This window comes from Squalius cephalus (assembly GCF_949319135.1).
Source record: "Squalius cephalus genome assembly, chromosome: 1".
Taxonomy (NCBI): Eukaryota; Metazoa; Chordata; class Actinopteri; order Cypriniformes; family Leuciscidae; genus Squalius; species Squalius cephalus.
This window is the reverse complement of record NC_137122.1, coordinates 56,032,749-56,056,376: the sequence shown is the minus strand read 5'-3', so window position 1 is coordinate 56,056,376 and position 23,628 is coordinate 56,032,749.

The following is a 23,628-nucleotide window of genomic DNA, read 5'->3' as shown; positions in this document are numbered from 1 at the left end:
GAAGAATTTCAAAAAATTATGCCTTTTTCTGATTTGATTACACAATTCTCTGAACTACATTCAACACTGTTCACTACATTGTTTATATGTAACTGATGGACACCACGGGAGAGGATTTGTGAATTTGCAATGCAACTGATGTCATAAGGCGCATGATAATGACAATATGGTGAATGTAGTACGTCCAGATTACATTCATACCACACACTCATACTATAGGCCTAAAGAACATACCTTTTTTAGTGCTCGCAAAGTAAGTACTTATTCAAAATAAGTACCTACTCAAGAGACTATGTGATTTTGGATGCAGCCATGGGCTATATAAACACAAGTGCAATTAGAGTAACAAGTCACAGGTGCAAACAACAAGCGGAACAGAAACAACTACAAGACACTATTACAAAACAAAAGCACAAAGACACAGAATACATAACAGATCATTTTCAAAACATTTATTTTTTCATAAAGAAAGTTGTACAGGTTTGGAATGACATGAGGGTGAGTAAATGGCATCAGAATTTTCATATTTGAGTGAATTGTCCCTTTAAGAAGCCAATCCTTGCTTTGGAAAAGGTCTTATTGTGGAGCAAAGGCATGCAATAGTTATAAGCCGACACACTTACATTCAAACCTCTATAACAGTCACGATCAATAAGCATCTAGTAAAAAGATGAGCTCTTAACATCATCACGCTACACATAACAGTGACAACAAAACAGAGACAACAACATAAATAAAGCCAGCAAACAGCAACACAATAACACTAAATACATAATTTATTCATGCTGCAATGCATGCTGTGTGCCTTCAAACCAGAGAAAATATTGTTGGTCTATCAATATATTTTTATTTAGATTCAAAGTAACTCAGTATCTCTTACTCTAAAATCCATGTATGATTGAATCACTTTTCTTATAGTGTAATGTTGTGTGTAACTGTGTATGATGATAATTCTTACTGAAACTGATTGGTTTATTAAAAAGTACATATAGTTACATTAATTTTATTCCACCTTAACTCTGCTTCTTTCTAATTCAAATTATAATTCTGCATTCGGCCTTCCTCAAATGAAATTCAGAAATTGAATTGGGATTTCATAGGTATTCTCAACTCACCTCTGAGTGGCACATAACCCTGGGCTGAACAGCTTTACGTAGGTGTTCAGGGTTGAAGGCAGAAGGTGCACTGAGGGATGAGCACTGTATAATATATTCAGCAATAAGATGTGAGGTTTTTTTCAGTTCTTCTAAAAGAAAAAGGCAGCCCCTGGGGCTTCTTTACTGCAGCTCAAGTAAGGCAAAAACACACAATTACATTTCCCACTGTGGTACATCTGGGAAAAAAAACAGTCTAAACAAACTTTGAAAGTACAAGCGTTTCTTATCGCATACTGACATTGTGGGGGAGGTGTGCTGTACATCAGATGGATATTGCTGCTGACAATCCCTCCTTAAGTCATACATATGGATCAGTGTGAATTCTGAGGTGTATCGGATAATGATGAGATCTCTGTCCATGTAAGAACAGGACTCAACCATAAGAGATGTTACATATTTCATCGAGGTTGCTTATGCTATATTTCTCATCTTCTTTACCTATATTTACATTTTCTGAATATACCATCAGTTTCTCTCCGTAGTCGAAAGAAAACCTTACATCGCTGATGTGCAGACAGCAACACAGTGTTGGCCCAGACATCTGGGCCTACACTGTGTTGCTGTCTGGGTCCATTCCTAGGTTATTATTGATGGTTTGCTAAATGTTCTTAATAGTTGTTAGTGTTTTGCTAAGCAGTTGCTAAGGTGATGTGTTAGACTATTTCTAAAGGTCCGTTCACACCAAGGACAATAACGATAAATATATAGTTTTAAAATCATTCTAAATGTTAAATAATAAAAGAGTTCACAACCCAATGATACAGGGGAACGATATTGTTGGAATTGTTTTCAGAACTTTGCTCTTTTTCCAGCTGATGGACGATAAAAAATTGACAGCCCCTCAGAATCCACCGACTATAGAGCTCAAAGACAAAGAGCTGTGGAAGACAAAACTGTAGAGTGAGCTTATAATAAACAGAACAATATTGTGCGTTGCCGTGGACGCTAATGTAGTTCTAGTTATCTTTTTATCATTCTTGGTGTGAACGGGGCTAAGTGGTTGCTTAAGTCATTCATATGTAAAAGTTTTCATACTTAAGCCCAAATATACTACAATCAGTTTTGAAGCAAATTCTTAGCATACGTACAGCTGAACACTTTGAAAGTATACTTCATTTGTTAAAGTTTCATGCTTTTCATACATTTTTACTTGAAAACGGTTTTGAGTAAACGGACCCTAAAGGCCCTGTTTACACCTGGTATTAAGATGCATTTTGCGGATCACAGGTGAACAATGCTAAATACAGGTATAAACAGGGTTTAAAATGTTTTGAGCTTGTCCGCTTCCGACAACTTCTAGAGGTACTCGAAAACGCATTCAAACCGATTTCTTTTGTAGTGTCACCTTTCGATAGAACCATAAACAAGACATTGCAAAGTATACTTCATTTGTTAAAGCCCGTTCACACCAAGAATGATAACTATTATAACGATAGCTATATTAGTGTCCACACCAGCGGACGATATCTTTCTGTTTATTATAAGCGTGCACTTCAGTTTTGTCATCTGTCGCTTTAAATTCTCTAGCTGTTTAAAGCAGGTTGGCTTCTGATTGGCTGTCGTTGTTTTTATAGTTCAGCAGGAAAAGAAAATCGGTCTGAAAATGATTCCAACAATATAATTTCTCTGTGCTGTTATCATTATAGTTGATGTGTGGGCTTTACTATTCTTTTATATGTAGAAAGTTATTTAGAACTATATCTTTATCGTTATAGTTCCCTTTCGTCAGCAGGGAACTCCGACGCCTCGTCGGGGGAGTTCCCCTGACGAATTGGGATCACGCCAGGGATCCAACCACCTTCGAGAGAGTTAACAACGAGCCAATGAAAGAGAAACTGAATTGGCATGCAAAATTTGCATTCCGCATCCCGCCTACCAGCGCGGGTATAAAAGGCGGAAGTAAACATTGCATCATTGCTTATCGCCTCGGAGCCGAACAGATTGCTTTGTGCTGCTGTTTTCCGCCTGAGAAGTGAAGTTTTTTCAACGAGTCTCTTCGGGAAGAGTCCTCTCTGGTGCCGGTGTGACAGCCTCGTCAGTGATCGCCGCTTCTGCCAGCTGTGAAAAAAAAAAAAGCCGTTTTCACGGCTGGTATTTGAGTGCCCACACGGGCTTGCAGTTTCCCCGTGTGTGGCCGCGGTGGGTCCCTGAGTGCTTCGGCACTGAAAGAGAGGTTCTCTCTCTTTCCTAAAAGAGTTTTGGGCGACCTGCTTCTTTGTCTACGTGACAAAGATGTCATCTCGCCCGTGTGTTTCTGGATGCGGTAGACTTCTGTCTCAGGGTGATGGTCACAGACACTGCGTCTCGTGCTTGGGCTTAGCGCACGCAGAGGCAGCGTTTGTGAACGAGTCATGTTCTCATTGTGGGAACATGACTCTGGCGACGCTCCGCTCGAGACTTCGAATCCTTCAGCAGAAAATTGCTGAGGGTGTCCCTTCAGTCTACACCCGATCTAGTTCGTCGGCTGGTTCAGTTCAGCAGGCGACTACTTCGGCTGTGGCTGTTGGTGAGCGTATGAGGGTTACAGTGCGGACTACCTCGCCAGGTGAAAGATCCTCACGAGGCTCCCACTCCTCTGTAGCGCCGTTGCCATCGGTGCCCCCGTTGGAGCCACTGGTGCCGCCCCGTGCGGTTCCGGTTGTTTCCTTCGGGGCGCCACCTGAAGATGCGATGTCTATCGCTGCATCGGAGGGAGAGCGGTCATCCTCAGGTGACGACTCGGCGGGTCTACCCCCTTCGGGTGTGGTGGCTGCGGCCGAGCCGGATCCTGAGCTGGCCGCTATGCTTGCCCGGGCGGCCGCGAATGTCGGGCTCGTGTGGAACCCCCCACCGTGTCCCGAGCCTTCGCGGCTTGATGATTGGTGTATCGGGGCGGGTCGCGCTGGTTCTCAGCGTCCCGCTCCGGTCCCTTTCTTCCCGGAGGTGCATGAAGAGGTGACGAGGTCATGGATGGCACCCCTGACTGCCAGACATAGATCAACTCACCCCTCCTCCCTCACCACTTTGGATGGTGGAGCGGTTAAGGGATACGAGGGAATCCCCCCGGTGGAGCGGTCAGTAGCGATGCAGCTGTGTCCGAAAGCCGCTTCCACTTGGCGGGGTGCCCCTTCACTCCCCTCCCGCGCCTGTAGGTTCTCCTCTGGTCTAACCGAGAAGGCCTACACGGCGTGTGGAGAAGCCGCTTCCGCCCTGCATGCCATGGCGTTGCTTCAGGTCCACCAGGCCAAGGCGCTTCATGACATGCAGCAAGGTGGTCCCGACCCAGGGGTGCTGCAGGAGCTGCGTGTGGCGACGGACTTCGCCCTCCGGGCGACGAAAGTCACCGCACGTTCTCTGGGACGGGTGATGTCCACTTTGGTGGTCCAGGAGCGCCACCTCTGGCTTACCCTCGCGGATATGCGGGATTCAGAGAAATCCAGATTTCTGAATGCTCCCATATCCCGAGGGGGCCTTTTCGGCGACTCGGTGGGGGACTTCGCCCAAGAGTTCTCCGCCGCCCAAAAGCAGTCTGAGGCGCTTCGGCATGTCCTGCCCAGGAAACGGACTGCTGCTGGTCCGTCTCCTGTGGCCGAAGAACCTCGGGCTGCTCGTCGCCGAGGGCGCCCTCCTGCGGCCGCCTCTGCTCCTCCTTCTGGACAGCAGTCCAACTCCAGGAGGCGGGGCGCCGGTCGTAGGGGGGCTCCCCCGCCCGCTCAGCCGCCTCCACCCCCCAAGAAGGCGAAAGGAAAGAGGCGTTCCTGAGACGGGCGACCCAGAGGACCGAGGAACTGCTCTACGGGAGGGGGCCTCTGCTCCCCTCCTTCCCCCGGAGGAGGGCCGGGTGGAAAATCTTTTGTTTGTGTCTGTTTCTGTTCCGCCACCGACCACCCGGTCGGTGGTACCCACAATTTCAATAAAAGAGCAGTTTCTTCCTCCTCTGGGTCATTCACGGATGAGGCTGCTGAACAAGCAGTCTCGTCCGTTAGAGAGTGGGACGACAGTGTGCGCCACCCTCGGGTCTCGCCACTCTCAGTCCCCTCTCCCCAGCTCTCAGATAGCAGTGGCGCCACCTCGGTCACGCCACTCCTCTCTGTCGCTGGGCGGGAAGGCTCGGAGACCAGCAGCCGCCCGTGGGCCTCGCTCCTCGTCTCCTCCCCTTCCCTCGCCAGGCGACAGCCCGCAGCAGAACACTCTCGGGTCTTCTCTGCCGTCTGTCCCCCGGTGGAGGCAGGTAGGTGTTGTCCAATTACACACCCAGACCCCGCTCTCGGCCGCTACGATGCCACCAGAGCCGTGTCCCTGCCCTCCACCTCGCTGCCCCTCCGCGGGTACGCCGGTCGTGCGGGTGGGCTCGTTGCGGCGGTTTCTCGGAGCCTGGTTAGAGCTCCCGAGTCCGTCGCGCTGGCTCATCCGCACCATCCGGCTCGGCTATGCAATTCAGTTTGCACGCCGGCCTCCCAAGTTCAGGGGCATCCACTTCACCCGTGTGCGTCTAGTGGATGCTCCGGTCTTGCGGAAAGAGATCGACGTCCTGCTGGCGAAGGACGCGATCGAGCCGGTCCCTCCAGCCGATATGAGGTCAGGGTTTTACAGCCCTTACTTCATTGTACCCAAGAAAGGCGGTGGGTTACGGCCAATCCTGGATCTGCGAGTATTGAATCGGGCCCTGCACAAGCTCCCGTTCAAGATGCTCACACAGAAACGCATTTTCGAGTGCATCCGTCCCCAGGATTGGTTTGCAGCGATCGACCTGAAGGACGCGTACTTTCATGTCTCGATTCTTCCTCGACACAGACCATTTCTTCGGTTTGCTTTCGAGGGTCGAGCATATCAGTACAAGGTCCTACCCTTCGGGCTGGCCCTGTCGCCCCGTGTCTTCACGAAAGTCGCGGAGGCGGCCATTGTTCCCATGAGAGAACAAGGCGTTCGCATTCTCAACTATCTCGACGACTGGCTCATTCTGGCTCACTCGCGAGATGTGTTGTGCGATCACAGGGACATGGTGCTCCGTCACCTCAGTCAGTTGGGGCTTCAGGTCAACTGGGAGAAGAGCAAACTCTGCCCCGTGCAGAGGATCTCTTATCTCGGTATGGAACTGGACTCAGTCGCTCAGACTGCGCGCCTCACAGAGGAGCGCGTCCAGTCAGTGCTCACCTGTCTCAAGTCCTTTCGAGGCAGGACAGCGGTCCCACTGAAACAGTTTCAGAGGCTCCTGGGGCATATGGCAGCCGCAGCCGCAGTAACGCCGCTCGGCTTGTTGCATATGAGACCGCTCCAGCACTGGCTTCACGACCGAGTCCCGAGGTGGGCGTGGCAGAGCGGCACGTTCCGGGTCAAAGTCACCCCGCACTGTCGCCAAACCTTCTCCCCTTGGTCGGATCCTGCATTTCTACGGGCCGGAGTGCCCCTAGTCCAGGTTTCCAGGCATGCTGTGGTGTTCACAGATGCTTCTGCCAAGGGTTGGGGGGCCACGTACAAAGGGCATGCAGTCTCGGGTCTGTGGACGGGGCCCCAGCTGCATTGGCACATCAATTGCCTAGAGTTGCAAGCAGTACGCTTGGCCTTGTGTCGCCTCAAGGGGTTTCTCAGACACAAGCATGTACTGGTCCGTACGGACAGCACTGCGACCGTTGCGTACATCAACCGACAAGGTGGTCTGCGCTCCCGTCGTATGTCGCGACTCGCCTCCCACCTCCTCCTATGGAGTCAGAAGCATCTGAGGTCGCTTCGTGCCATTCATGTCCCAGGGGAGTTCAATTATGTGGCCGACGAGCTTTCACGTCAGCCTCCCCTTCCGGGAGAGTGGCGACTCCATCCCCAGGCGGTCCAGCTGATTTGGCGAATCTTCGGAGCCGCACAGGTAGACCTGTTTGCCTCTCCGGACACGACCCATTGCCAGTGGTATTACTCCCTGACCGAGGGAACTCTCGGCACGGATGCCCTGGCACACAGCTGGCCCCGGGACTTACGCAAATATGCGTTCCCCCCAGTGAGCCTTCTTGCACAGACACTGTGCAAGGTCAGGGAGGACGAGGAGCAGGTCCTTTTGGTAGCCCCGTATTGGCCAACCCGGACTTGGTTCCCAGAACTCATGCTCCTCGCGACAGCCCCTCCTTGGCCGATTCCTCTGAGGAACGACCTTCTTTCTCAGAGACGGGGCACTCTATGGCACCCGCGTCCAGACCTCTGGAAACTCCATGTCTGGTCCCTGGACGGGACGCGGAGGTTCTAGATGGCCTGCCACAGGCAGTGGTAGATACCATCTCTTCAGCTAGAGCCCCCTCTACGAGGCGCCTCTATGCTCTGAAGTGGAACCTGTTCGTCGGCTGGTGTTCTTCCCACGGGGAGAACCCACGAACTTGCCCGATCAGAGTCGTGCTCTCCTTCCTACAACAAGGGTTGGAGCGAAGGCTGTCTCCCTCCACCCTTAAAGTGTATGCTGCCGCAATAGCCGCATATCACGATGTAGTTGAAGGTAAGTCCGTGGGGAAGCACGACCTGGTCATCAGATTCCTCAAGGGTGCTAGGAGGCTAAATCCACCTCGCAACTTGCACCCTGTACCCTCTTGGGACTTAACTCTGGTGCTTAAGGCACTTCAAAGTCCTCCTTTTGAGCCTTTGCTGTCAGTCGAGCTTAATATCCTGTCCATTAAGACAGCGCTCCTGTTAGCATTGGCTTCCTTCAAGAGGGTAGGGGATCTGCAGGCATTTTCGGTCGACGAATCGTGCCTAGAGTTCGGGCCTGGCCTTTCTCAGGTCATATTGAGACCCAGGCTCGGATATGTGCCCAAGGTTCCTACCACTCCCTTCGCGGACCAGGTAGTGAACCTGCAAGCACTGCCCCAGGAGGAGGCAGACCCAGCCCTAGCTTTTCTCTGTCCCGTCCGGGCCCTCCGGGTTTATATAGACAGAACGCAAAGCTTTAGGACCTCAGATCAGCTCTTTGTTTGTTACGGAGGCCAGCAGAAGGGGAAGGCTGTCTCCAAGCAGAGGTTAGCCCACTGGCTAGTGGATGCTATCACCAGGGCTTATGAGTCCCAGGGTGAGCCCTGCCCACCTAGGTTGCGGGCTCACTCCACTAGGAGTGTTGCCGCTTCCTGGGCTCTGGCACAAGGCGCCTCGCTAACAGACATTTGTAGAGCTGCGGGCTGGGCGACACCGAACACGTTCGCTAGGTTTTATAGCCTACGTGTGGAACCGGTTTCCTCCCGAGTACTCGCTACGGCCAGTAACTAGAGGGAATAGGTGTGTCGGCTTGCGACGCCATTCCGTGAGCGGATACGTGCGTCTTTGTGCTCCGTTGGTTACCCAACAAACGGCTAACCTCGTGAGTTCCTCCATCACCCCTCCGGTGCCAGGCGTTGCGGACCGCCCGGCACCAGGTCTGCTACCTTCAGTAAGGAGTTGCTAGTAGACTGGGTGTTCTTTCCAGTGATCCCTGCGGCGACCCATGATTGCCACGTGCAGTTCAGCCATGTCTTCCCCTTGACAGACTCATTCTGTCGTCCCTGTTGAGTACGCTCCTCACTCCTCTGGACTGGGACTACCTTCAAGGACTGCCATATGTTTCACTACCCTACGTGGTTAGTACATGTGTGTATATGAGGGCCTTCCTCTAGGCTGCCTCAGCTTCCGCAGCGTTCCTTCCCCCTATTATATCCTTGGGGTCGGGCACGCTTTCCCAGTGTTATCCAATATCCACTGATTGGGTCTTGCGGAACAGCAGTGTGATTCCCTAGCTAGCTCCCGCAAAATTTTCTGGAAACTGCTGCAGGGTAGCTTAGCTGGGCGCTGGAAGGGGCCAGCACTATGGCGTTTTGGTAGGGATCCCAATTCGTCAGGGGAACTCCCCCGACGAGGCGTCGGAGTTCCCTGCTGACGAAAGGGAACGTCTCGGTTACGTATGGTAACCCTCGTTCCCTGAGTCCAGGGAACGGAGACGCCTCGTCCCGTCGCCATACTGCTGTACCTTCGCGGAGGACTGGACACTGTTCGGCTCCTCAGCGAGAAGCAATGATGCAATGTTTACTTCCGCCTTTTATACCCGCGCTGGTAGGCGGGATGCGGAATGCAAATTTTGCATGCCAATTCAGTTTCTCTTTCATTGGCTCGTTGTTAACTCTCTCGAAGGTGGTTGGATCCCTGGCGTGATCCCAATTCGTCAGGGGAACTCCCCCGACGAGGCGTCTCCGTTCCCTGGACTCAGGGAACGAGGGTTACCATACGTAACCGAGACGTTATCGCCCTTGGTGTGTATGGGCCTTTAGTGAGCAAGAACTCAGGGGGTTGACACACGTGTACTGGAAAATGTTGTGCTTGTTCAGTGTCTATGCTACTTCTATCCGGAAGTTAAAGACCAATACAAATTGTCTTTGTACTAGTTTAAACTAGAGGTGTGGGTATCTCTTAGGCTACGTTTACACGTTGGCCGGCTATTTTCATAAACGGACATTTCACCCCTCTCCGTTTTCAAAAATAACATTGTGTACACCTGTCAGTTTTCAGAAAAGTGTTAGTTTACACGAACCCGCGAATTCTCCGTTTGCGTGTAAACACAGGGCACAAACGAAGGGAAATGTCTCCGTGTTTCAAAATAACCATGTACGTGTAAACGGGGCCTTAATCCCCTCACACAAGAGCCTGTCAACACTAGTCAGGTTTGCCAAATCCGTGTTTTTCATGCAGAAATAGACTACTTTCACACTGTTGCCGTGGGTTGTTGTTTTTTTGTCCGCAGGTTGAAGTGATTCCCGATTTTGGCCGTGAGTGGGTGGATTTTGAAAAGCAATTGGGCTGGTTTTGTTTTCGCAAACCTGGCAACCCTGACACTAGATGATACCCACAACTAGTCCCTCTAGAACAGGGTTCACCAATTTCGGTCCTGGAGGTTCGCTGTCCTGCAGAGTTTAGCTCCAACCCCAATTAAACACACCTGAACCAGCTAATCAAGGTCTCATTAGGCATACTAGAAACTTTCAAACAGGTGTGTTAGAGCTGGTTGGAGCTAAACTCTGCAGGACAGCGGCCCTCCAGGACCGAGATTGGTGAACCCTGCTCTAGAACACCCTTGCAACCACAAGTTAAATGTTAAAAGCACTCAGAACACCTTAGCAACTGCATTGCAATGCTCTGACAACCACACAAAAAAAAACCTTATTGTGGCGGTGATTTTTTTGTGGTAATCACCAATTATATTTTCTTCCCGAAAATGTAAAATCAATTTTTTGGGGGTTCAAAATTGACCTTTTCTGGTAAATGTCTATCTAATTAATACCTCACAGTATTATACAAATCTGTTTTATAAGATTGTTTTTTAATTGGTGCATGCTGACTGTATTTTCTGAAATATTCAATGCAGATTAGTCAATATATGTGTGGGCAGTTTTAATGAGTTATTGATACTGCACCGTGATGCCCACCATAAGTCATTGAAGCCACAAGCTCCTTCTGTCAATAGATTCCACGTGCGCACACACACAGCAATATTTTCATTTCCTCTGCGTGAAACTCTGTATGCAGCAGAAGTCCGTGGTGGAGAGGGAGTTTCAGAGCTGCTGCATAATAATTGGATTTTGAACTGGTTTCTCCTTAGAGTTTAAATGTGGGCTTTCTGTCAAGTTGGTTTTAGTGCCCTGGCTTTAATTTCTTACTTTTCATTGCTTATAGACCTCTGGCAACTTATCCGATCTTCCTATCCCAGAGAGATCGCCAAAACATGAAAAAAAAGACGACCAAATATAATTTTATTCAAAATATATAAGGAGCTCACAATATTTCCATTCAGACCAACTCACCAGGGATGATTCCAGTCTGATCCAATGGACAAAAATAAAAACTAGATTCTGAAGAATATGCAAGCTGTGCTTGCCCGTGTAGCAATGCTGGATGTGTTTGCCCGGGTGTAAATGGTTGTCTGGGTGTTTCTACATGGTTGCAAAGGGTAGTTGGTTAAGTCGCACTGCACTGACAAACGGCAACAGACACTTTCTCTGTTTTTGTCGGATGAGTGTGTTACCCCTGTTGCAGTCATTTGGGATTGGTTGGCTTTTCGCCAATTGAAAATGTTGAATCTGTCGGGTCGTGGAATGTCCGAGAAGTGACGTACTGTAATCTTATGTTAGGGTGGATTTCCTACAGGGGTAAAAACTGTACATTTCTTGTCTATTCCACCCACTGCTACTTATACCAACTACGGAAATAAGCGCAGTTACAATAGCTAAATATGTGGGAGAGCGTTGCTATAGTGTGACAATATTGTATTTTGTAATTGAAAAGGTTTAATGACAATATGGTTACACTGAAAATAGTTACTAAATAGATGTATGAGATGATAAAAATGTATACCATTAGTTGTACCCAGCATATATGTAAAATGTTACCAGAGAGAGAGAGAGAGAGAGAGAGAGAGAGAGAGAGAGAGAGAGAGAGAGAGAGGGGGGGGGGGGGGGGGGTTAGAAAAAAGAGACTTTAGAAAAGAGAAGAGAGAAAGAGCCAGAGCAAAGACGACAGAGAGAAAAAGAGCCAGAGAATAAAAGAGACATTGCAACTGTTACAATCTTTTTTTTACCCCTTCCTTGACCATGTGACTGAAACCCAAATGAAAGAATTCCGAATGGCCCTTGGGGTAAGAAAGAGGGTGGTTGAAACAGTAAAAGCAAATGTCTTTTTTCATTTTCAAATATCTTGGATTATCATCAATCCTACACTGATAACTGTCGCCGTTGGTCTGCACTTGTCGGTGCAGTGTGAATTTTTTATGTTGTGTCTACACTAGACCTTACCAGGCAATTTTTTTACAACAAAATACTGGCAACTCTGTTGCCAGCTGGTTACTGTAATGAATCTTTAACAGAGAATAAATGTTAACACTGTTGCCAGTAATTTACTGTTAATTGTACAGTTCTTTACTGTAATCTACAGCATGTTACTGCAAAAAATACCATGCATGTTGCCAGTCTTTCCAGTATATACCTGTTTATAAACATACATTTTATTACTGTTAAAATACATTTTGTGGGTATGTCTTTTTATCTTACACTGTTAACCCTTTCAACTCCACAGGAAAAGCCTGTAGTGTCCACACTACAAAGAGTAAAAGTAACTTTGATGCAGTGTTGCAATGAGATAATTATATGAATATGTAAGTGATTGTTGAGCATTAGTGATGAACACCTGCTGTTAACAAGCAGAATCACTGAAGGAAAGAGGAACATCATGAACAGAAAAAGACAAGAGGCGAGCAGAAACACAAGAACTACAACTGACTTCCAGCCATTACACATTATTACACTTCTTATTAACCAGTATGACTTTGTTTCTGTCATACATCTACAGAAGCTCTTATTGAGATCTTTAATTGAAAAATGTTTGGTTTGACCATCACCATTATGGAGATCAGTGTTTGCTTTAGTTGGGCTCTTGACCCTTGACTTTTTAACATCAGCTTTTTCTCTGGCTGCTTTAACTGTGTTTTTGCAAGCCACATTTGGTATGACACACACTCTACTAATTTATATATCCTATAAACTACTGGCAACATTTCTCCCAAATTCTAAATAAAAATATTGTCATTTAGAGCATTTATTTGCAAAAAATGTCAACTGGTCAAAATAACAAAAAAAAAAAAAAAAAGATGCAGTGTTGTCAGACCTTGAATAATGGAAAGAAAATAAGTTCATATTAATTTTTAAACAATACAATGCTAATGTTTTAACTTAGGAAGAGTTCAGAAATCAATATTTGGTGGAATAAGCCTGATTTTCAACCACAGCTTTCATGCTCTCCAGCAGTCTTTCACAATGATTTTGAGTGACTTTATGCCACTCCTGGTGCAAAAATTCAAGCAGCTCGGCTTTGTTTGATGGTTTGTGACCGTCCATCTTCCTCTTGATCACATTCCGGAGGTTTTCAATGGGGTCTGGAGATTGGGCTGCCATGACAGGGTCTTGATCTGGTGGTCCTCCATCCACACCTTGATTGACCTGGCTGTGTGGCATGGAGCATTGTCCTGCTGAAAAAAACAATCCTCAGAGTTGGGGAGCATTGTCAGAGCAGAATGAGGCAAGTTTTCTTCCAGAACAACCTTGTACGTGGCTTGATTCATGTGTCCTTCACAAAGACAAATCTGCCCGATTGCAGCCTTGCTGAAGCACCCCCAGATAATCAATTTTCAGCTTTGTCCAACACCTGGTCGTCTAATGGTTAGAAGGAGACCTGGAGAGGCCTACAAGCCACAGTGTCTCGCACCCACTGTGAAATTTGGTGGAGGATCGGTGATGATCTGGGGGAGCTTCAGCAAGGCTGGAATCGGGCAATTTTGTCTTTGTGAAGGACGCATGAATCAAGCCTCGTTTTCTGCAAATTAGTGCTCTAAATGACAATATTTTTATTTGGAATTTGGGAGAAATGTTGTCAGTAGTTTATAGAATAAAATTAAAATGTTAATTTTACCCAAACACATATCTATAAATAGTAAAACCAGAGAAACAAATAATTTTGCAGTGGTCTCTTATTTTTTTCCAGAGCTGTATATATATATATATATATATATATATATATATATATATATATATATATATAGTGCCTCTTCATTCACTGATGAATCAGTTTACAGTTTATACAGTTTAATCCTGTAATCCTGATACAGTTTAATCCTGTATCAAAAGTATGACACTACCACCACTGTGAAACTACAGCAAGAGTTCCAATATCAATCAGTTACAATGGAGAATTTTTTTAAACACATCATGCACAAAAAAACAAAAAAAAAAACAGCTACAGTGTCATTTAGACACACACACACACACACACACACACACACACACAGATTAAAAAAATCAGCACATGAATCTCAACAATTGTGGCAATTAAAAAAACAACATAATTTATTCATGCTGCAGTGCATGCTGGGAGTTTTATAATATATTCTGGTACCCAGCATGCATTGCGACATGAAACTTTTGATTGTCACAATTGTTGAGATTCATATGCTGATTGTTGATGTCTGTGAGTGTCTAAGTCATGCTGGAGTTATATGAAAATGTATGCACTTTATGATTTCAATATCCTTCAAAATAACTGAGTACTGAAACACTGCTTATCTCATGCTGTAGATTCACAGAGATACTATGATCAATAAATATAATATTAAAATACCCATGAAATAAAAAATTAGAATAGAAATTAGAAATAAAATTTAGAGAATCAGACAGTCCATGATGATTATGACATCATAAGACAAAAGACAAAAACACCTGATCAATTTCCTCTTGGCTTTTTCTTGCCATAATAAATGTTCTTTGTAAACACACTGTCACAGCAGCCAGAGAGAAACTAATGTTTCAAAGCCAAGGGTCAAGAGCCCAACTAAAGCAAACACTGATCCCCATCATGGTGACTACAAACTTTATTATTTTCAATAAAACAGCAACATCTAATGCTCTGTTCATTCATACCAAGTACTATTGTACATGTATGAAATATATTTAATAATGTTAAACTGGTTTGTATACTGGTTTCACACTCGTGTGGCTGGAAGTCAGTTGTAGTTCTTATCTTTCTGCTCGTCTCTTCTCTTTTTTCTGTTCTTGTCCTTCAGTGATTCTGCTTATCAGGTGTTCATCAGTGTCTGAATTCACTTGCTTCTTTTCATTCACTCTGTCAAGTGGACTATATTAGTGAACTAATGTAGGGAATAGTGAATGAGGGAATGAGGTGTAATTTTGAACACAGCCTCTGAGTGTCGACTTTGAGCGCTGTTAATTCACAGTATATTCCTGTAGGCTATTTTCTCGAAAGGGACAAATATTACTCAGGATGCATTGTTTTCTACGGTATATTACTGTTTTAATGGAAAATGGTATGACACTGTCATCATTTGGCCATTTTTTTACAGCAAGGTTTAACAGTGTAGATATGGCTCAGGTCCCTCCTGCAGTGTACGGGGTTTTGGGGTTTCTTCAAATCACTAACCTAAAGCCTAATTTATACTTCTGCGTCAAACTCACGCCATACGTCGTAGGCTGATACAAGGACAATACTAATATATATATATATATATTATATATATATATATATATATATATATATATATATACAGTGCTATGCATAAGTGAATACACCCATGCTAAAGTTGACTAAAAAGAGGAATAAAAAATCATATTTTGGAAATTGAACGTAATGCCTTAATTTAAAAAATTAGGAAAAATCCAACCTTTAAGGACACAAATTTTCTTTGTGAATGAATAATGTATCGTAAATAAATAAATGTTCTTCCTTAAAATACATGGTGCATAAGTTAGTACACCCCTATGTTAAATTCCCATAGAGGCAGGCAGATTTTTATTTTTAAGTTTTTTTTTTTTTTTTTTTTTTTTTTTTAGGATACTATGCATCCTGATAAAGTTCCCTTGGCCTTTGGAATTAAAATAGCCCCACATCATCACATAGCCTTCACCATACCTAGAGATTAGCATGGTTTTATTTCAGTTAGCCTAATAGCTAGTTTGATTTGCATTGAGAGATGATCTTATGGAAAGTACCCCATGCCAATCTCTAGGTATGGTGAAGGCTATGTGATGATGTGGGGCTATTTTAATTCCAAAGGCCAAGGGAACTTTATCAGGATGCATAGTATCCTAAAAATGTTTTTAAAAAAATACTTAAAAATAAAAATCTGCCTGCCTCTATGGGAATTTAACATAGGGGTGTACTAACTTATGCACCATGTATTTTAAGGAAGAACATTTATTTATTTACGATACATTATTCATTCACAAAGAAAATTGGTGTCCTTAAAGGTTGGATTTTTCCTAATTTTTTAAATTAAGGCATTACGTTCAATTTCCAAAATATTATTTTTTATTCCTCTTTTTAGTCAACTTTAGCATGGGTGTATTCACTTATGCATTGCACTGTATATATATATATATATATATATATATATATATATATATATATATATATATATATATATACAGTGATTATCCTCTATTCAATTCCACTTGTTCGGCTAATGATGCAGCTGTGCATGACAGTCATATAGATGTCAGAGACAAAGAAGGACGATGAAAGCAACAATATGTTCATATTAAAGACTGTAGCAGATGAGATTTGTCTTTAATAATACTCTTGGGTCTCAGCAGAACAATGGAGATTATTAAAAAGGGAGGAAAAATATTCAGTTACACTCAAAGTATTAATGCTATTCAAAGGGAGTCACAGTGGTTAGAACGGTTGAGAAGGTTGGACTCGATAAATTGTGAATTGAGATAAATTGTGAATTAAGAATATATTTTATTTATTTGATATACATATTTGATGTTGATTTTAACGAGGGAATATTATATTGAATTGCCTTCAAGTCATCATAAGACATTCCTACAGATGAGTTTGTAAGTTGTATGTGATGTGATATATGTTTAATTTATGACGTGAGCAGAACAAATTTCAGTAGGACTTTATTTTACAGTCCTGTTCCCCCTTGTGCATACTATGTACTTATTATACCAATTACATTAATTGGGTAATAACTAGGTACTAACTCTGAACCTGCAGGTTACATTGATAGTAGTTGGTTGAAAAAGTAACTGTTCTCTGTACTCAAAATTAACTTCTTGTTTATTTCACGCTTGCAATCATGCTGTTTTGACGTCTGGTGAGGCAAGAAATCTCCAAATGGGTGTATCTTTGGGAAATAGTGTGGATCTTATAGTGCTGAAGGGATGATGTATTTTTGTATGCCAAAACCCCTAAACGAGCTTCATTTTAGCACTCCTGAAATAAGGTCTGTGGTGAACACAAGCTCTAGATATTTTCATGTTTTATTCTACAACATAAAATACATCAGTAATACCCATGTGATTTTTTTAAAAGCCTTCACTTCCTGGTTTGGAACCAGGGAGATGCTAATTTTGAATTAGCATCGAAAACTCGAAACCCTGAATCTCTAAAACTCTTTTACAAGTCTGTTCTTTTACAAAAACTGTCCGGATGAACCAATTTGCCAGAATGAATCAGGCTTTCCAGACATACTGTACATATGGTATGTTTAGAACAAACCGTTTTTCTAGATTGACTTGGACTTTCCAATGTGAGAGAGAGCAGACGGTGTGGTTGTTTACCTTCTCTTGCTCGGTAGTAAAGTAATACAAACTGTTGCGCTACAACTAAACATTCCACCGCACATTGCATTCATAGTGGTCACAACTTTTGAAAGACAGTACTTGCAGCCGTGATCATGTACAACCAACATTTTTTACATTTTATTCATCCAATTTTAGAGCCTGAACTATCAACAGTATTTAAAGTCAGTTTCAGTATGTTTGCTGTTCTAGATCAGATATTTATGAAAACATCTGTGTTTGCACAGAACAAGGACTTCCGCTGCATTTCTCTGTGCTTACAACATCTTTTTCTTGTTTTATCATCATCAGCATGAGTCTAAAATCGCTTTCCATTTCCAACGCCAGCTGTTCCTTTGACTTATCGCCTTTCTGCATATTCATTTGCTTTCTCAGCTGTGACAAAGCAAACTGAAGGAAATAAAAAGGAGCCTAAAATCAGAATGCAGAGTCATTCATTAGAGACCGACATGGTCCAACTACAAGAGGTATTGAAACTGATATTCTCTGTGAGTGTATAGTATAATGTTTGTGTTTTCTCACAAAAAGTACAGTGGTGATATACCATATTAATTACACCAGCAAACTGTGTTATCATAACACAGTCATACTCACAAAGGTAAAGTGTCACTCCTCTTTTTGGGCTAATTATAAAAAGATATAAAAAAATCTGATATATGACCTAAAGTCCAAACATTTATCCATCCAGATCAACATGAGTGTGTTTAATGACATATGAAACCCTTAGCATACAGATAATAAACAGACTTACAGAACGTGAACATGATTCTTCTGCTTTGTTAATTAGCAATGCACAGATGTTTTACTGAATTTTAATTAAATATAATGTGAAATAAATTGGTGATTATTTTCGATGGCCAGTAGTTATGGTTTAGCTGTCTGTCTATAATAGTACATGGGAAATATGACATCTACAGTGAAGTCTATCGACAATATCCCCGTTTCTCCAACACCTTCACCTCCCTTGCAACTTGCACATGTCTGTGCAAAAATGTCCTACACCTGAAACGCATCTCTCTGTCCCATGAGTCTGACCACCTCTTATTCCCACATTTACTTCTATCAGTCACTTTCTCTTCCTCCCACCCATGTGTCCAGGCATGGTTTCATTGCTGCAACTCCCACAATGCCAAGCAGCATCGTCCACACACACCCCTGAGCGCCGCTGACATACTGGACCTAACTAACTCAACTTACTACATCTCTTTCATACTCTGACGATCGATCGATCAATCGATAGATAGATAGATAGATAGATGAAGAGGAGGACAGCACAGTGCAGCGTAGCAGACATTCATGATCAGTTTAAAAAAGTCAACAGCGCCATCTTCTGGCTAATTTTGCTTGTTTCTCAAATTTGTTCAAATGCAATCCTCTAACTGAATTAAGCTGGAGAAAAAACAGGTACACATTTATAGTAGCTTAGGGTACAATGGTGCTAAAGGCACACCCTAAGAAAAATGTGCTTATATATATATATATATATATATATATATATATATATATATATATATATATATATATATATATATATGGAGCAACACATTTTGTGTGAAAATAAATCATATAAGTGGTGTTTTGTTTGTTTAAAAATCTTATAAATTAATGAGGTGGCAAGGTGGGCCTTTTGCCCCATAGAGGGTAAAACCAGCATGAGGAAAAAGGCACAAAGTATTGATACTAATACTTTAGCTAAAATTATATGTTTTTAATAATGTCTAAGTTATTGCAAGTTCTAAACAATCACTTTAGCAAATATTATTAAAATAAATAAAATAATTTATTTTTATTCAATAAATAGATATTAATTTTAAAAATACAGAAACAAAATTATTTCAAAAAGTAAAGATTCTGACTAATTGAATAAAGCTTTACATTAGTAACAAATAAATATATTTTAATATATGATATGATTAATATAATATTTTATAATTAACACAAGTGGCATTAGTCATGTATACTTAGACTGTAAAGGCTAAAGTCAAGAGGTGACGTCACGACCAGGAAAGGAAAAAAGCACATCCGGAAAGACCGGCGTTAGCTTCTGTGTTCATACTGTAACACTCAGCCCAAGTGGCAGAGAAACAGAATTAAAAGGAGAATTGTTTAAAATACTTGTTCAATGGGTTTAAAAATGAAGACAAGAAAACAGCGGTTATAAAATAACAGAAATGTATTTACACCAATTGAAATGTGATGCTCACATGACAGGTAGAATTTCAGTTCTTTAAGACAAACACACTTTTTTTAAGAGAAGTAAATGGGAAAATTAAACATGTAAAACCTACTGAAACTCTGATACCCAAATATACAGTTATACACAGAGTGGTTAAGACATTTCCCTTATGTGGCAGTGTCACAATACTGTCTGTCTTAATTATTGTTGTCTGTCCCAAAGTAGTAAAGTTCAATATAAAGAAAATAATGGCGAACAAACAATCATTCAGGTCGTGTGCTTCTCCCTGCCCTCATTTCCTTATGGGAAGAGATACACACGAGCTGTTGGTGGGATGTTTTTGGGAGCAGAGCATGCTCTGTCAGCCTTTGAGGGGTCTGACTGCGAGCATAGTGAGAATGCTGCGGCTTCTTCTGCCCTGGAGGTGAGACAGATGCTTCAGCTATCTAGTTCTGAGAAAGTGGATGTGCTGAGCATCGAAATGGGGGAAGAGGATTCTCCATCTCTTTCCCCTGCATATGAGAAGCTGGTGGAGGTAGTTTCTCATGCTGTGTCAAAGTTAAACATCGAATGGCCAGCCGAGAAACAAAGCGCTAGTCCCAAAAGTAAATTAGATGAGCTTTCTCACACCAAACACGGTACCTCCACCACAGATAAAAGGAGATAGACAGAGCCTTTCTGCTGGACACCCCGCTGTTGCCTCCTGACCTCTTTGGTGAAGCTGGTAACACCGTTAACACCTATCAGGAGGCTAAAAAGCAAGCGGGGGCGTTCAAGCACTACCTCCCTCGCTGTCCCCAGGCCCCTGGGGCTACTGGGCATGAGCAGCCCTAGCCGTCGAGCTCCTCATATCGAGTGCAACAGAAAGACTCTCTGCCGATTTGAAGAACATTCTTCTCTCGAAAAAGGCTTCGGCAAAGGAGAAATCCTGACGCCCATGGCGTCAGACTTCTGATGGTAGCCCCCTCCGGGTAGGAGCGGTGTACACCTCATTACACGGTGCTCGCACCACTTCGGTGCCATCGGGAGGCCAACCCCGCCACCCTCGGTGCCTCTGGGCGAAGCAGTATCGAGCGAGCTAATGATTCTACGTCACCATGATGCTGCGCCAGGCTTCCACCCTATGAGGAGGGTCGAAAATTAGTCAAGTCGGTCGTTTCCTGCCAGTATGCTTCAGGTCACAGAAGTGGCTACTCCAACTACACCAGAGGCCTGCCATGAGAGGCTGGTTCCCTTAGTAGATTATCTGGCAGAATGGACAATTCTGCCAAACATATCTCAATGGGCCCTGCAGATTGTTGAAAAAGGTTACAGAATCCAGTTTGGTTCTCATCCACCACGTTACAACTGGGTGTTACTCACAGCAGGCTCTGGTGATGGATCAAGAAGTGAAATCTCATTTCGCAAAGGAAGCTATATAGGTCAGAATGCGAATTCCTTGCAGTCTGAGAGGTGCCAGAGCAGCATCTACGCATTTCGTGAACGTGCGGGATGATAGAGCTAGACCGAACGGAAAATCTGATACTGGTATGCTAGAGTCACGATCTGCTTCAACGTTAACATCTTGAACCTCAGTTTCTTGACAGAACAATTCAGAAGACGAAGACCTAATATAGGACGCAACCCTCCATCCTCTTTGGGAACAATGCAATTCCGGCAGTAAAAACCCAAGTCCCTGTCGGGTGGAGGAACCAGTTCTATAGCTTCCTTTGCGAAATGAGATTTCACTTCTTGATCCATCTTCTTTATCACACCAAGAAAGGTGGTCCTCTGTACTGGAGAAAGCACACTTTTCTTGGCATTCAGTCTCAACCCCAACTTTTTCATATTAGCGAGAACAACATCGATATGTTGTTCTCGCTAATATGAAAAAGTTGGGGTTGAGACTGAATGCCAAGAAAAGTGTGCTTTCTCCAGTACAGAGGACCACCTTTCTTGGTGTGATATGGGATTCAGTGACGATGAGGGCCATGCTTTTGCCTGCTAGTGTCGCCACGATTCTCTCAGTCGTAAAAAAGAGATAAATCTAGGCTAGTCATTCAGTGTAAAACAGTTTCAGAGACTGTCGGTTCTGATGGCAGCGCGTCCAACATAATACCTTTTGGCCTGCAGTACATGAGGCCCCTGCAGTGGTGGCTCAAGACCAAGGGGTTTTCCCTGAGGGGGAACCCACTTTGTATGATCAAGATCACGCGACGGTGTCTCCGTGCCTTGGTTATATGGAGGAAACCTTGGTTCTTGTCGCAGCGTCCAGTGTTAGGAGCTTTTTGTCATCGAGTCACTGTCTCGACAGATGCTTCTCTCACCGGCTGGGAAGCGGTAATGGAAAGCCGCTCAGCTCATGGTCTGTGGAGGATTCCTCATCTTTCGGGGCACATAAATTGTCTGGAGATGATGGTGGTATTTATGGCATTGAAGCACTTCCTCCCTGACCTGAGAGGCCATCATGTACGTGTTCGTAAAGACAACACATCGGTGGTCTCGTACATAAATCATCAAGGGGGTCTGCGTTCACATCTACTATGCAAACTGGCACACCAGATTCTCTTGTGGTCCCTGAGGAAGATGCTCTCCCTGAGAGCAGTTTACATTCCGGGACATCAGAATGTAGGATGTCAATACATCCTGTAGAGACTGGGCCCTGGGAATGGAGACTTCACCCCGAGGTGGTGGAGCACATTTGGGAGGTTTACGGCCAAGCAGAGGTGGATCTGTTTTCGTTTCCACGACACACTGTCCACTATGGGTTTCTCTCATACATCCAGCCCCATTGGGACTGGACACAATGGTACTGACTTGGTCGGGGCTACATCTGTACACATTTCCCCCAATTGCTCTGCTTCCAGGAGTTCTGGAGAAGGTCTGCTGGGACAATTCTTCACTCCAGAGCTCCATCCACTAGGAAACTGTACGCCCTGAAGTGCAAAGATTTACTTCTTGGTTTACATTACGACAATGGGATCCAGTTAATTGCCCCATGGGTTCAATTCTAGAATTCCTTCGAGATAATTTTTCTGCAGGGTTATCTCCGTCTATACAAAAGGTGTATGTGGCGGCCATAGTGGCATACTATGTCCCCTTGGTTAGATTATCTGTGGGGAGAGACCCTTTGATAACATGTTTCCTTCGTCATACTTTGAGGCAGAGGCCTGCTGTTCACACCAGAGTTCCAGCTTGGGACTTGGCGCTGCAGCGCCAAGGCCTTAGAAAGTTTATCTGCGGCTCCCTTCGTGCCTCTTGACTCTGTCTCAGAGAAGTTTCTGACACTAAAGACTGTGTTTTTTCTGGCAATTTCTTCACTAAAGAGAGTAGGAGATCTTCAGGCCTGTCGATATCCCCCTCATGCCTTGAGTTTGCACCAAGGATGGTCAAGGCTTTCCTTTACCCTAAGCAGGGCTATGTTCCGAAAGTTCTGACCAACGTACATCTGACTATCGTTCTGCTGGCATTCTCTCCTCCTCCTTTCAAGGATCAAGATCAGGAAAAGCTGAACCTTATTTGTCCAGTTAGAGCACTGGATACTTATGTCCACAGAGCTGCCCTGTGGAGGAAATCTGATCAGCAGTTTGTCTGTTTTGGGTCACCTAAGAAAGAGCTCCCTGCATCTAAACAGGCTGTTAGCAAGTGGATAGTTGAGACTCTCTCTCTTGCTTATAAAGCTTCTGGCCAGCCATCGCTTTTGGCCATTAGAGCTCATTTCACTAGGAGTATGGTGGCCTCCAAGGCCTTCATTTCTGGGGTCTCCTTTCAAGAAGTTTGTGATGCGGCGGGCTGGTCATCGCCGCTCACTTTCGTCAGGTTTTATAACTTGGACCTGGGGGCCCCTGGATCACGAGTGCTTATGTCATAGCTGCTCCCAGTATTCACACGACAGGTACTTGTGCGTATGGCGTTTGGGCATTGTCGTTCCCAAAACGTCATTGACGCAGTGCAAGTTCCCTCAAAAGGGAACATCTCAGGATACAACTGTAACCATAGTTCCCTGAGAAGGCAACGAGACACTGCGTCACTTTGCCATACTCCCTGCATCCCTGTGATCGATTTGCTTCGGCTAAATCGAAGCTGACACCGGTCATTGGATGCTTTTATCCTTTCCTGGTCATGACGTCACCTGCCCGTGACGTTCACTCTCGCCATTGAACTAGTTGACACATGTGCTTCAGACGCAATCACG